The 11,667-nt window shown below is 35.1% G+C and overlaps 1 non-coding gene across 1 annotated transcript; it reads right to left on the bottom strand.

Annotated features, from left to right (window-relative positions):
• Positions 1–8,242: 8,242 nt before the first annotated feature.
• LOC127133342 (small nucleolar RNA R71) lies at positions 8,243–8,349 on the bottom strand. Its single transcript, XR_007807325.1, has one exon. It is a non-coding gene; the product is annotated as a small nucleolar RNA R71 (small nucleolar RNA).
• Between the last annotated feature and the right edge of the window lie 3,318 nt (positions 8,350–11,667).

The following is an 11,667-nucleotide window of genomic DNA, read 5'->3' as shown; positions in this document are numbered from 1 at the left end:
GTGGTCTCCCTCCACTTTTATGTAGGAGACACCCCCTTCACTTTTGCGTAGGAGACACCTCCTCCACTTTTGCGTAGGAGGAAGTGATTACTAAAATTTAAAAATTATTTTTAATTAGGTGAAGTCTGATTAGGATAATTTATTTGTTAATAATTTTTTAATGATGATTAGGATGATTTATTATTTTTTATATCTAATTAATTAATAATTTTAATTAAATCTTTTTAAAAATTAATTAATTAAAATTATTAAAAATACTTTGGATCTTAAGCCCGTTTCATTTCAACATTAGTACCGTATTCAAGTTTATTAGGTGTAGTATGAGAAACAAAACTCACACTACACCTACAATCTTGTTTCTTTTCTATCTAATTTTAATATCTCCGTTTTAAATACTCCTCTTATAATTTTATATATAATTTCAATTAGCCTTCTCAACATCTTTCTTACTTCTTCAATAAGATCATTGTCTTCGTGGCTACATCGGAAAGTTGGTTTGTGATCCTAATTACCATTCCCCATATAATTTAATCATAACAGAGTTATCTCAGAAAATGCAAGATTTAAAGAAGAGACTTTCGATCTTTGCCAAATGGTAGCAGATATGCAAATTTGTAATTTATTTCCTTGCAGCATGGAATATTTTGTCTGAAATTCCATGCACCACCACATCACAACTCAATTATGATGATTGAGAATATGAGATATGAGACTATTTTCATGTTTCTTTTATGGTGATACTGGATAATCAAAAGGCTATCCACTAAAAACACATTAAATATTGTGGTTGAGCTTGTTTATGAGGGCATCAAGGCCCATCTTCAATTTGTGTCACTAATGTGGATAGTTGTGCCTATGCTTCTTAAGGTGATACTTTAAAGAGAAATATAAATGATACGGTATTGCATTTGTATTTGATTTCATTTTGAACCATCTACATCCTTTAATGGAAAAAATAAGCAACACATCATTCCTGGGATATATTTGTGCCAACATTTTCTAAATTGGAATTCTTCCTTTAAAGAAATGTCTCAGACACAAACAAAAATGATTGTGGAAGACGGAGATGGAGATAGTGCAATTAGATTGAAAAGAAACAAGGTTACATATGTAGTGTGAGTTTTATTTCTCATTAAAGTCTAACATTGAAGTTTTAATAAATTTAGTTAGTGTCACTGGCGGAACCAGATAAAAAAATTTGGGATGGACGCTAACGTAAAATAAAGATTATAAATAAAATGTAAATAGTATTTTAAATAAAATATTAAAGTTAAAATAAATACAAAGTTAATTACTAAAAATTTAAATTACATGACTTAAAACTACCTTAAAGTAATGCTTTACGCGTTCCGAGTGACTTGAAATCGTCAATAATTGACTCCGAACTAATGCTTGCACTAATCTCTCTTTCAATATATACTGTCATGCTATCTCCAAGAAACCCATCATCCATTTTGTTTCTCAACTTAGTCTTAATAATTTTCATTGCTGAAAAAGACATCTCAGTTGTGGTCGTAGAAATGGGAAGAGTCATGATAAGACGAAGTAGTCTATCAATCAAGAAGTAAGTTTCAGCATGTCCAAATGCAACCAAACATGAACATAGTTCTTGAGTAGTTGATAAATTATTCAAGTTTGATGCTTGACGAGCAACAAATAGAAAATGTTGGAGTTGAAATTGCAAATTATTCTTCTCTTGATCACTAAAATCCATAAGATAATATTTTTCAACTAAAGAACAAATAGTATCAATGCTAAAAACTTTATATCCATCCTTAGGAGATAAAGAACAAGAAAGAGTTAACAAATTCATTGTCTGTTCACTGAATCTGCTATTCAACTCTTGTAATTGTTTGTCAATGGTAGTGAAAAAGATTTCAACTTTAAAGTAATATTGAATTGTGACTTGATTCTCTTCAAGACGGGAGCGTCCAAATCTTGTTGTTGAATGAACATCATTAAGATCAGGAATCTCAATACCATGCTTTTCACAAAAAGATACCACTTTAGTAAACAATATATCCCAACCATTTTCTCTCAAACCTTGAATAAGATGTTTTGTTGAACGAACCAAGTTCATAACATTAACTACATCTTGATTTTTTTTTGTAAGGCTTGACAAAGCATATATGTTATTCCCATGATTTCTTTCATCAAGTGCAAAATAAATATAAAATCAAATGCCTTCAAGTAATTGTAACAACTATCTGCATCCCCACGTGTAGCATAACTCCCTCTATCTTTTGCAATTTTTTTTAAAACTAAACAAGTTGCTTCATACATGTTTATCAAGCTAGAAATTGAATCGTAATGTGATCCCCAACGAGTATCTCCAGCTCGTTTCAATGTACCAACTTGATTTGCACCTTTACCAGTTACAATCTCATCAATCTCTAATAAATAAACAATTTTTTCTAATTTGGCAACTTGTAACTCATCATGACGCTTTGTAGAAGAACAAACAACATTCATAATAAAGATCATCTTCTCAAAAAATTTATGAACATGTTTGACTTCTCTTGATGATGTAACTAATGCAAGTTGCAATCGATAAGCAAAACAATGAACATAGTATGCATAAGGACAATCCTTCATAAAGAGGGCTTGTAAACCATTCCATTCTCCTCTCGTATTGCTAGCACCATCATACCCTTGGCCACGAATGTTAGAAACATCAAGGTTATGTCGAGAAAGTATATCACATATTGCTTCCTTAAGAGTTAAAGATGTGGTGTCTTTAACATGTGCCACATCAAAAAATCTCTCTTGTATTAAACCAACTTTATCAACAAATCTTAATACAAGAGACATTTGTTCCTTTTTTGACTCATCACGAGCTTCATCAACAACGATACAAAATTTGGAATCACCAATTTCCTCACGAATACTCTTTTTCACCCTACTAGAAAGAATTTGCAAGAGCTCTTTTTGAATTTGATGTGAAGTATACTTGCAATTTTGTGGAGCATTTTCCAACACAACTTTTGCAACTTCATCACTGTAGGATGCTAAAAGTTTCAATAACTCAAGAAAGTTACCTTGATTTCTTGATTTGCTACTTTCGTCGTGACCCCTAAAAGCACAAGCTTGTAGTGTTAACCAACGAACAGTGTCAATTGAAGTCTTGAGTCGTAACCGATTATTCATTCTTTGACTTGAACTTTGCACTTGAATAACATTTCTAATATGACCATCTTGATTCAACAAGTCTTGACAAGCTTTCATTGCATTGTTGTGTGGTGAGCAAGGATCCTTCCCTATGTGTTTAAGAAATGAACAATATTTTCCATTCCTAACTTTCTTCCAATTTCTAAAACCCATAGAAATAAAGACAAGTGATCCGGGACGTCCACTTAATTTTTTGCTAAAAAGGTAACATGGTAAGCAATATGCGGCATCTTCAGATGGTGAATATTCTAACCATGATGGAAATATGTTAAACCAAGTATGTTGAAACCTTCTCGGATGATCCTCGTTACCGGGCAAATGATAGTTTTCTAAATGAATTTGATATGGACCCCATTTTAGATAAGCTCTTCGTATTGCATCCACTTAATTTGGTGGATATTGCCAAATCGGAGGACGCTTTCCAGGATCGCGTTCCAAAGAATTTTCAAAACTATGATGCTCTTCAATTGTTGGATTCTCAAGAACTGTTTCAGATTCGGATGTCGGGATTATAATTTCTTCATCTCTCTCTTCTCTTTCAATTTCACATGCTTTCCTTTTGAAAAAAGAATCAATTTTCCTATTATTCATCTTTACTCTTCCCATAATATTATATCAGATCCAAAAATCAATTTAGAGAACATAAAAATTAAAAGAGAACAAAATTAATAAACTTAATTAATCAACTTTAATCTGTTTTCAAATACTGGTAACTTCACTATTAGAAATTAGCAGCAACAATGATTAAATAAACCTTATTAGTTATTACAGTGTATAACTATATTTGTAAATTACAGTGTTATGAATTGACTTAATAAACCTCATATAGATTATTTTAACACATCAAGAAAGAAGAATCCTAAAAATCTCAAAAACACAAATCAAACAATCACTTTAATTTGTTATTTTTTATAAAAGAAGAATGAATAAAGTTTTTTACCTGTTAGATGTCAATCACTTTAATCTGTTCCGATTCCGGTACCGGTAACAAATCCATATGAGAAAGAAAGGAAAGGTAGGAGCTTTTTACCTTATCTGTATTTTAACCTAACTTTGAATGAAAAAGAAAAAAGATAAATTAATTTTAATTTAAAATAAGGATGTTTTAGTAATTTAATATATATGAATTAAAAAAAAAAGTTGAGGGGTGGCCGTGGCCTTCCCACGTCCCCCCTCAGTTCCGCCACTGGTTAGTGTTTATATATCTCAATAATACTACTATTTACAAACTTGAATATTGGATTAATGCTGAAATTAAATGGACTTAAGGTTCAAAGTACTTTTCATAATTTTAATTAACTAATTTATTAAAAACTTAATTAGTTAATTCTTAAAAAGACTTAACTAAACTTATTAATTAGTTAGATAAAAAATATTAAATAATAAATTATCTTAATCATCATTAAAAAATAAATTATCCTAATCAGTGATTCCATGTAATTAAAAATAATTTTTAAATCCTATTCATCAATGCCACCTACGCAAAAATGGATGGGGACCATAAAAATAAGTAAGGGATCAAAGTAACTGGTTTTGTAATAGGGGGACCAACCTGAAGGAGAATAGCAATCCAAAACGTAGCGGAAATTAAAAAATTTCTCCTGTAGTGATCATTACGAATGAGCATGATCAGTGATAGAATTGTTACCTCTTATGGTGATTGCAACCTTTGATGCGGATCTAAGGAGTGATCACGAACGTTGAATGGTAACAATGCCTCTACTCAGTCCACACGAACGAATTCCTTCAATCTCAGTGCTAGCTGCTACGAATGAAGGCATTGAGTGAGAGAGAGAGAGAGAGAGAGAGAGAAACGAAATTTCAACTACACAAATGCTTCTGCACAAGGGTTCTATTTATAGAACCACTTGTATGGGTTGCAAGCTAAAAACCCCACTTAAGTGTATGTGGCTCATATCTTATGATATGCCAAAATCACTTAAGCGCGTGGTACCTTACCATATTTCGTATCCTACTTAAGTACACCGTACCTTACGATGTTTTACAATTCACTTAAGTGCATCGTACCTTACGGTGTTCCTTATTTACTCTACCTCTCATCAATCCGTCCTTTTATGTGTGACCCTGTAGGTTTTCGCGACATTAGCAATTATATTAAATCACGTATTTAACATAATAAACAATGAGTGGTATCTAGCAATACATCACTACTACCAAAGACACGAAAATATCATGTGATCTGACAAATTCTTTTATGATAATACTTATGTGTATAATTACCATTTTGCCCAAATGTGTATATTGAACACAAGGCATAGACCGTGTCATCCTTGTCCAGTTCAATATTGGGCCCGTAGACATTTATCCTGTTACGTAGGATGGGCAAATTCCATATAGGTCACTCATGTCCCTCAGCATGCTTCGTGGAGTACCCATTAACTGTCTTTATGGTCATCCAGTTACGGACAATGTTTGATTTGCAATAAAGCACTCGACTCTACATCTAGGGTCCATAGCGGTTTCAGATCAAAGGCGGTATACACCACTATCACCATGAGAATAACTTATGACACTTTGCATAACATTCTATATGGTATTCTCATAGCGGGTCAATCTAGTATAAATATTACTCCTAATATTCATACTTATGTTTAAGACTTGATAACTCCTTATCCATGATCCATGAGATGTGATCATCAGTCTATATACATAATAGTCTTAATGCTTTAATGTTATTGATAACATGAAATAATATCACATTCTAGGACTCAATTTAATTAAATTATATTATTATTTACTTCAATTTATTTCATTTTATGCGATATTACTCAGTATTTTCTTTCTATTTATCTCAGGTAGTTTATTTGAAGCACAAGTAAAAAAAGGAAGAAAAGGAGGTGCAAAAAGGAATGAAAAGAAGCAAATATCAAAAGCCAAAGCTCAGCCCAAAAAGCACAGGCGTTGTGCCTGTGACGAGCATTACACAGGCTATGACGAGCGTCACGCTTTACCCACTTGTGTTACGAGCGTAACACATGGTGTGACGGACGTCACACCATTCTCCTATATTTTTGGCTTCAGAAGCGCAACAAAGACGTTGAGGCCTATTGTTACGCTTGACCATTGGAACGTGAACGGAAGAATCTTGGAAACCGTTACAACAAAGTGACCAGTATAAATATTGGCTTTGCAAACCCTACAGATCTCTCCGACTTCGTTCAATTTTCTTCTTCCAGCCGTGCAAGCATACCATTATTTTTTCTTTACTGTTTTTGCTTTTAATTGCAGTTTTTATTTCTATTTTTATTTTCTTTTCCAGTTAAGCTTTCAGCACTTAATTAATTCTTTTTCGCACAATAGTTTCTACACTAAAAACTATTGTGTATCTTTTACTAGATCTAACCTTACGTTAGATCCTAGATTTTTATTCCTTCACTTTTATTTTTCTGTCTGATTGAAGAATTCAAGAACAAATCCAACCGGTCTGTGGTGGATGTTCAAGACTGCTATTTAATTACTCAGGTTCTTTAATTATTGTTTGAATTTACATATGCTTTGTTTTACTGTTTATTTATATTATTTGCCTGAGATGGAATTATTTATGCATGCTGATTATTTAGATTTGTTTAGTATGTCTGGCTAATTTATTTAGGTATCGGTATGTAAAGTAAGCGGAATGAAGGAATCAAAACTAAGTTGGTTTAATTAAGTTTAAAATTAAAATCACTCTTTTCATGGCCTCAATTTACAGGTTTAATAATAACAAGGTTTTTGTACGAAAGTAAAAGACATAAAGAAGTTAAAATCAATAGAACGAAAGTTTGAGTTTTTGACTAGACATTGTAAATTGGACATTAATTCTAGATCAGGGCGAGAGCAATTTTTAGAGTTAATTAAATTCTAATCTTTTTCAAAAAGTATTTTTAAAGGTTGAATGCGAGGACGAGAGTTAAGCATTTGAATTTAATTATATAACCTAAGTCAACAGAGCGAGAGTTTGAGACAAGGGTGTTTAAACGATTAGTGTTTTCTTAAAAAGAGTTTCTACGGATTCTATTGTTTTCAAAAAGTGGTTTTTGACTTAACTAATAAGTGACAGCTACGTTAATATAAAATCATGGTTTATTCAACAGAGCGAGAGTTTGAGATACGACTTTTAATCAATAGTGTCAACTGAAAAGATTTATTTTAAAACCAAGAAACCAACGAAGAATTGATTCCCTAATTACGACGAACTACATACCGATATCCGTTTAATTGATATTTAATTTAGATCCTATTTTTAGTTTTAACTTTTCCCCAAACAATCAAAGTATTACCCGCCTTAGCTTTACGAAGTAACCTTAGAAAACGGTATATCGATTCATAAGTCCCTGTGGGATCGATATCTTTTAAAACTACGCGATAGAACTGTGCACTTGCAGTTTGTACCCCAAATTCGACTCATAAAGTCACGATCAAGTTTTTGGCGCCGTTGCCGGGGACTTTTATTTAGTCGATATCGTAACTCTTCTGTTACGCTGTAGAGACTAAGGCTTTTCCTTTTCTTTTCTTTCTTTCGTTGATTTGTATGCCACACACTCGCTCACAAGGCGAGCCGTTCTACTTACGAATCAACGATATCGAACTATATCTCCGACTCTTACGATGAATTCGGGAATATCGTGCTGCAAACAATCTCCCTCCTGTCGAACTTCCTGATCTCAAAAATCTTCTTCCTTCGCCGATACCCGAGATGGCAGAACCAACTCATGCTCTTCGAGATTACGCCGCTCCATCGCAAGATGAGCCGCATTCGAGTATTGCTCCACCCGCAATCGAAGCAAACAACTTTGAACTTAAACCTTCACTGTTGCAGGCAGTGCAACAGAACCAATTCTCTGGAAATCCTACCGAGGATCCAAACCTTCATTTATCCGTATTTGTCTAATACGCTGATACTGTTAAAGCTAACAGTGTCACTTCAGAGGCAATTCGACTTCGTCTTTTTCCTTTCTCGTTAAGAGATAGCGCTAGAAGATGGCTTCAATCTCTTCCTTCCAACTCAGTCACCACATGGAACGAGTTGAAGAAAGTTTTTCTTGCCCGATATTTTCCGCCGAGCAAAACATCTATGTTAAGAGCCCAGATAAATAGATTTAAACAGAAAGATAACGAGTCTCTCTTCGAAGCATGGGAAAGATACAAAGACATGATGAGACTTTGTCCACACCATGGTTTAGAAGACTGGTTAGTAATTCATACCTTCTATAATGGTCTCCTGTACAACACGAGGTTAACAATAGACGCCGCCGCAGGTGGTGCACTAATGAACAAACCTTATGCTGATGCTTACCAACTTATCGAAAGCATGGCTCAAAACCACTGTCAGTGGGGAAGCGAACGAATAATGGTAGAAAAACCTCAAACGAAAACTGGCATGTACAAGATAAGTAACCTTGATCATGTTAATGCAAAAGTGGATGCTCTGGTCCAAAAAATTGAAAGTTTAAATGTATCACCTCCAGCCACCGTGGTTGCCATAACTCAGAATTGCGACGTCTGTGGAATCCAAGGTTACACTCCTACAGATTGTCAACTCCTAACAGGAATCCAAGCGGAGCAAGTAAACTATGCTCAAGGAAGCCCCTACTCGCATACCTATGACTCAAATTGGAAGAATCATCCCAATTTTTCATATAAGAGTAATAATGCTTTATACGCACCTGGACACTCTCCAAATCAAGCCCCAGCTATACCTCCAGGATATCAAAAGCCGATCCCATCTACACCTAACAATAACGCCCCTAGGAAATCCAATTTGGAAATCATGATGGAAAACTTTATAGCTTCTCAACAGCAAACCAATAAAGATTTCTTAAACCAGAATGTACACACTAGCGAACAAATTAAACAACTAGCAAGTAAAGTAGATGCCCTGGCTACCCATAACAAAATGCTGGAAACGCAAATATCACAAGTAGCTCAACAACAAGCGCCTATTGTTGCCCCAACTGGTACATTTCCTGGACAACCCCAACCTAACCCGAGAAGCCACGCTCATGCAATTATACTGAGAAGTGGAACGGAAGTGGAAGGTGTAACACCCTTCTAAAATACCCCAATAATTAATTAAAACAACATAATATAAATCAAAGTAGATATGCAATTTCAGGGTGTCACACTTGACACTTCACACCATTCACCAAAATAACTTGTCATGCTCATTTATTAATCAAAATAAAACATTGCACAATTCGCAGCGGATAGAAATCCAACAACATGCAAACCATGTAACACATTACATGTAAAGTTGTTCAACAACCACAAATGAACACAAAGTAAACATCCCGTCCCGATGTTACATATACCAGAGCATGACCCACTAAGGAATTACACTAGACTCCAAGCACTAGCTTCTACTCAATCACTGCTCGTTACCTGAAACATAGTTGTAAGGGTGAGTTCCTCAATCGATATAATAAGCATTATAAAATATCATGTAATGCTAAGTAAATTAACACATTCATCACCCTAATCAGATCACACATTCAGCAACGGCAACATCAACTCAAAATCATACTCAACACAAACACAAAACACACGTATAATATTGGAATACATCCATTCATATTATACGCCATACATACATTATGCAATGAGACTCCACGCATGCGGTACCGACTATTCGTGAACACATAGTTCAACCTCACCGATCAAACCCAGATACGGCTACCAAGCTCACTAGTCCCACTCATTTGAGACCTAGTGACTCACTCACTAATTCCTCACCATGGGAATTAGCTACCACCATAAAGGCCATGCTATGCACGCTAAATCACCTAGCATGCAAACATCAACAACAATCCACAATAACTCACTCACTAATTCCTCACCATGGGAATTAGCTACCACCATAAAGACTACGCTATGCACGCTAAATCACCTAGCATACAACCATCAACAACAATCCACAATGGACATATGCTCACACTCTAAGCCATAAACAGTCCATCATACATCATACATACATCACACTCCAATCCACAATAGATATATTCACAGCATTATGCATACCAACATACATCATCAACATATTTATCACAGAATCATATCATGTCATGTCAAATAATAAATCACAGTATTAGCACACTCTACTAATACCTATATTGCTCAAAACAACGGGAAATGATCCCTACTATATCATACACCAATATAGGCCAATCGTCAAATATGTACACAATATTTGAATATCAATTTTTCCACTTTCAAACAGTGTTAACCGGTTAACGCCCTGGGTTAACCAGTTAACGCAAAACAGAACGCGCTTCCTGGCAAATTTTAACAGTGTTAACCGGTTAACGCCCTGGGTTAACCGGTTAACGCAGACAAACATCAATTCTTTTAATTATCATAACAGTGTTAACCGGTTAACACCCTGGGTTAACCGGTTAACGCAAGACAGAAAGCTGTTCCTGCGCTAACACGAACAGAATGCAGGATTACCCGCATTTTTCGCCGTTGGAGGACTTCCGGACCTCCGATTTCAATTCCGTAAAAAGCTACGCGTCCAGAAAATGACGACTCATCCAAATATAGATTCAATTACAGTTTTAACATAATTTGTTCATCATAATTTGCAGCATTCACCATCCCAATTAGGGTCAATTCAATGGCTTATTACTACCCATTACATGTTAACCCATAATACCCATTAAACGACGATAAACCCCCCTTACCTGAGTTAATCCGACAAATCTTCTTTGACCTTCAACAATCGTGAATTCTCCTCTTGAGCCCTAGCCTCTTCTCCTCCCTTTCTCAGTTTCTTCTCTGTTTCACGTGTAAAACCTTTTTTACCAAATGGGACTCTTTTTTGATTCCAACTTTATATTCCAATAATAATAATCCAATAATATTCCAATTATTTAATTAAATTAATAAATATACTATTAACTTAAATTAAATAATTATCATATTTTATCGGGGTGTTACAACTCTCCCCCACTAAAAGAGTTTTCGTCCTCGAAAACATACCTCAAGCGAATAACTCTGGATAAGACTCCTTCATCTGACTCTCAAGTTCCCAAGTCACATTGCCACCTGCTGGTCCTCCCCAAGCTACCTTTACCAAAGCAATCTCTTTACCCCGCAACTGCTTCAACTCTCGATCCTCGATCCTCATAGGTGATGTTTCAACAGTCAGGTTATCTCTCACCTGTACATCATCTACTTGGACCACATGCGACGGATCAGGAATGTACCTCCTCAACTGAGACACATGAAAAACCTCATGCAAATTCGCAAGTGACGGCGGTAAAGCGATACGATAGGCTACCTCCCCTATCCTCTCCAAAATCTGATAAGGACCAATAAATCGAGGTGTCAACTTCTTCGACTTCAAAGCTCGACCAACCCCAGTTATCGGAGTAACACGAAGAAACACATGATCTCCCTCTTAAAACTCAAGTGACTTCCTCCTCTTGTCGTGATAACTCTTTTGACGACTCTGAGCAATCCTCATCTTCTCCTGAATCATCTTAATCTTTTCCGTAGTTT

Source organism: Lathyrus oleraceus, chromosome 3, assembly GCF_024323335.1.
Source record: "Lathyrus oleraceus cultivar Zhongwan6 chromosome 3, CAAS_Psat_ZW6_1.0, whole genome shotgun sequence".
Classification (NCBI taxonomy): Eukaryota; Viridiplantae; Streptophyta; class Magnoliopsida; order Fabales; family Fabaceae; genus Lathyrus; species Lathyrus oleraceus.
The sequence above is the reverse complement of the archived record's forward strand: the minus strand, read 5'-3'. Positions and strand labels throughout refer to the sequence as shown.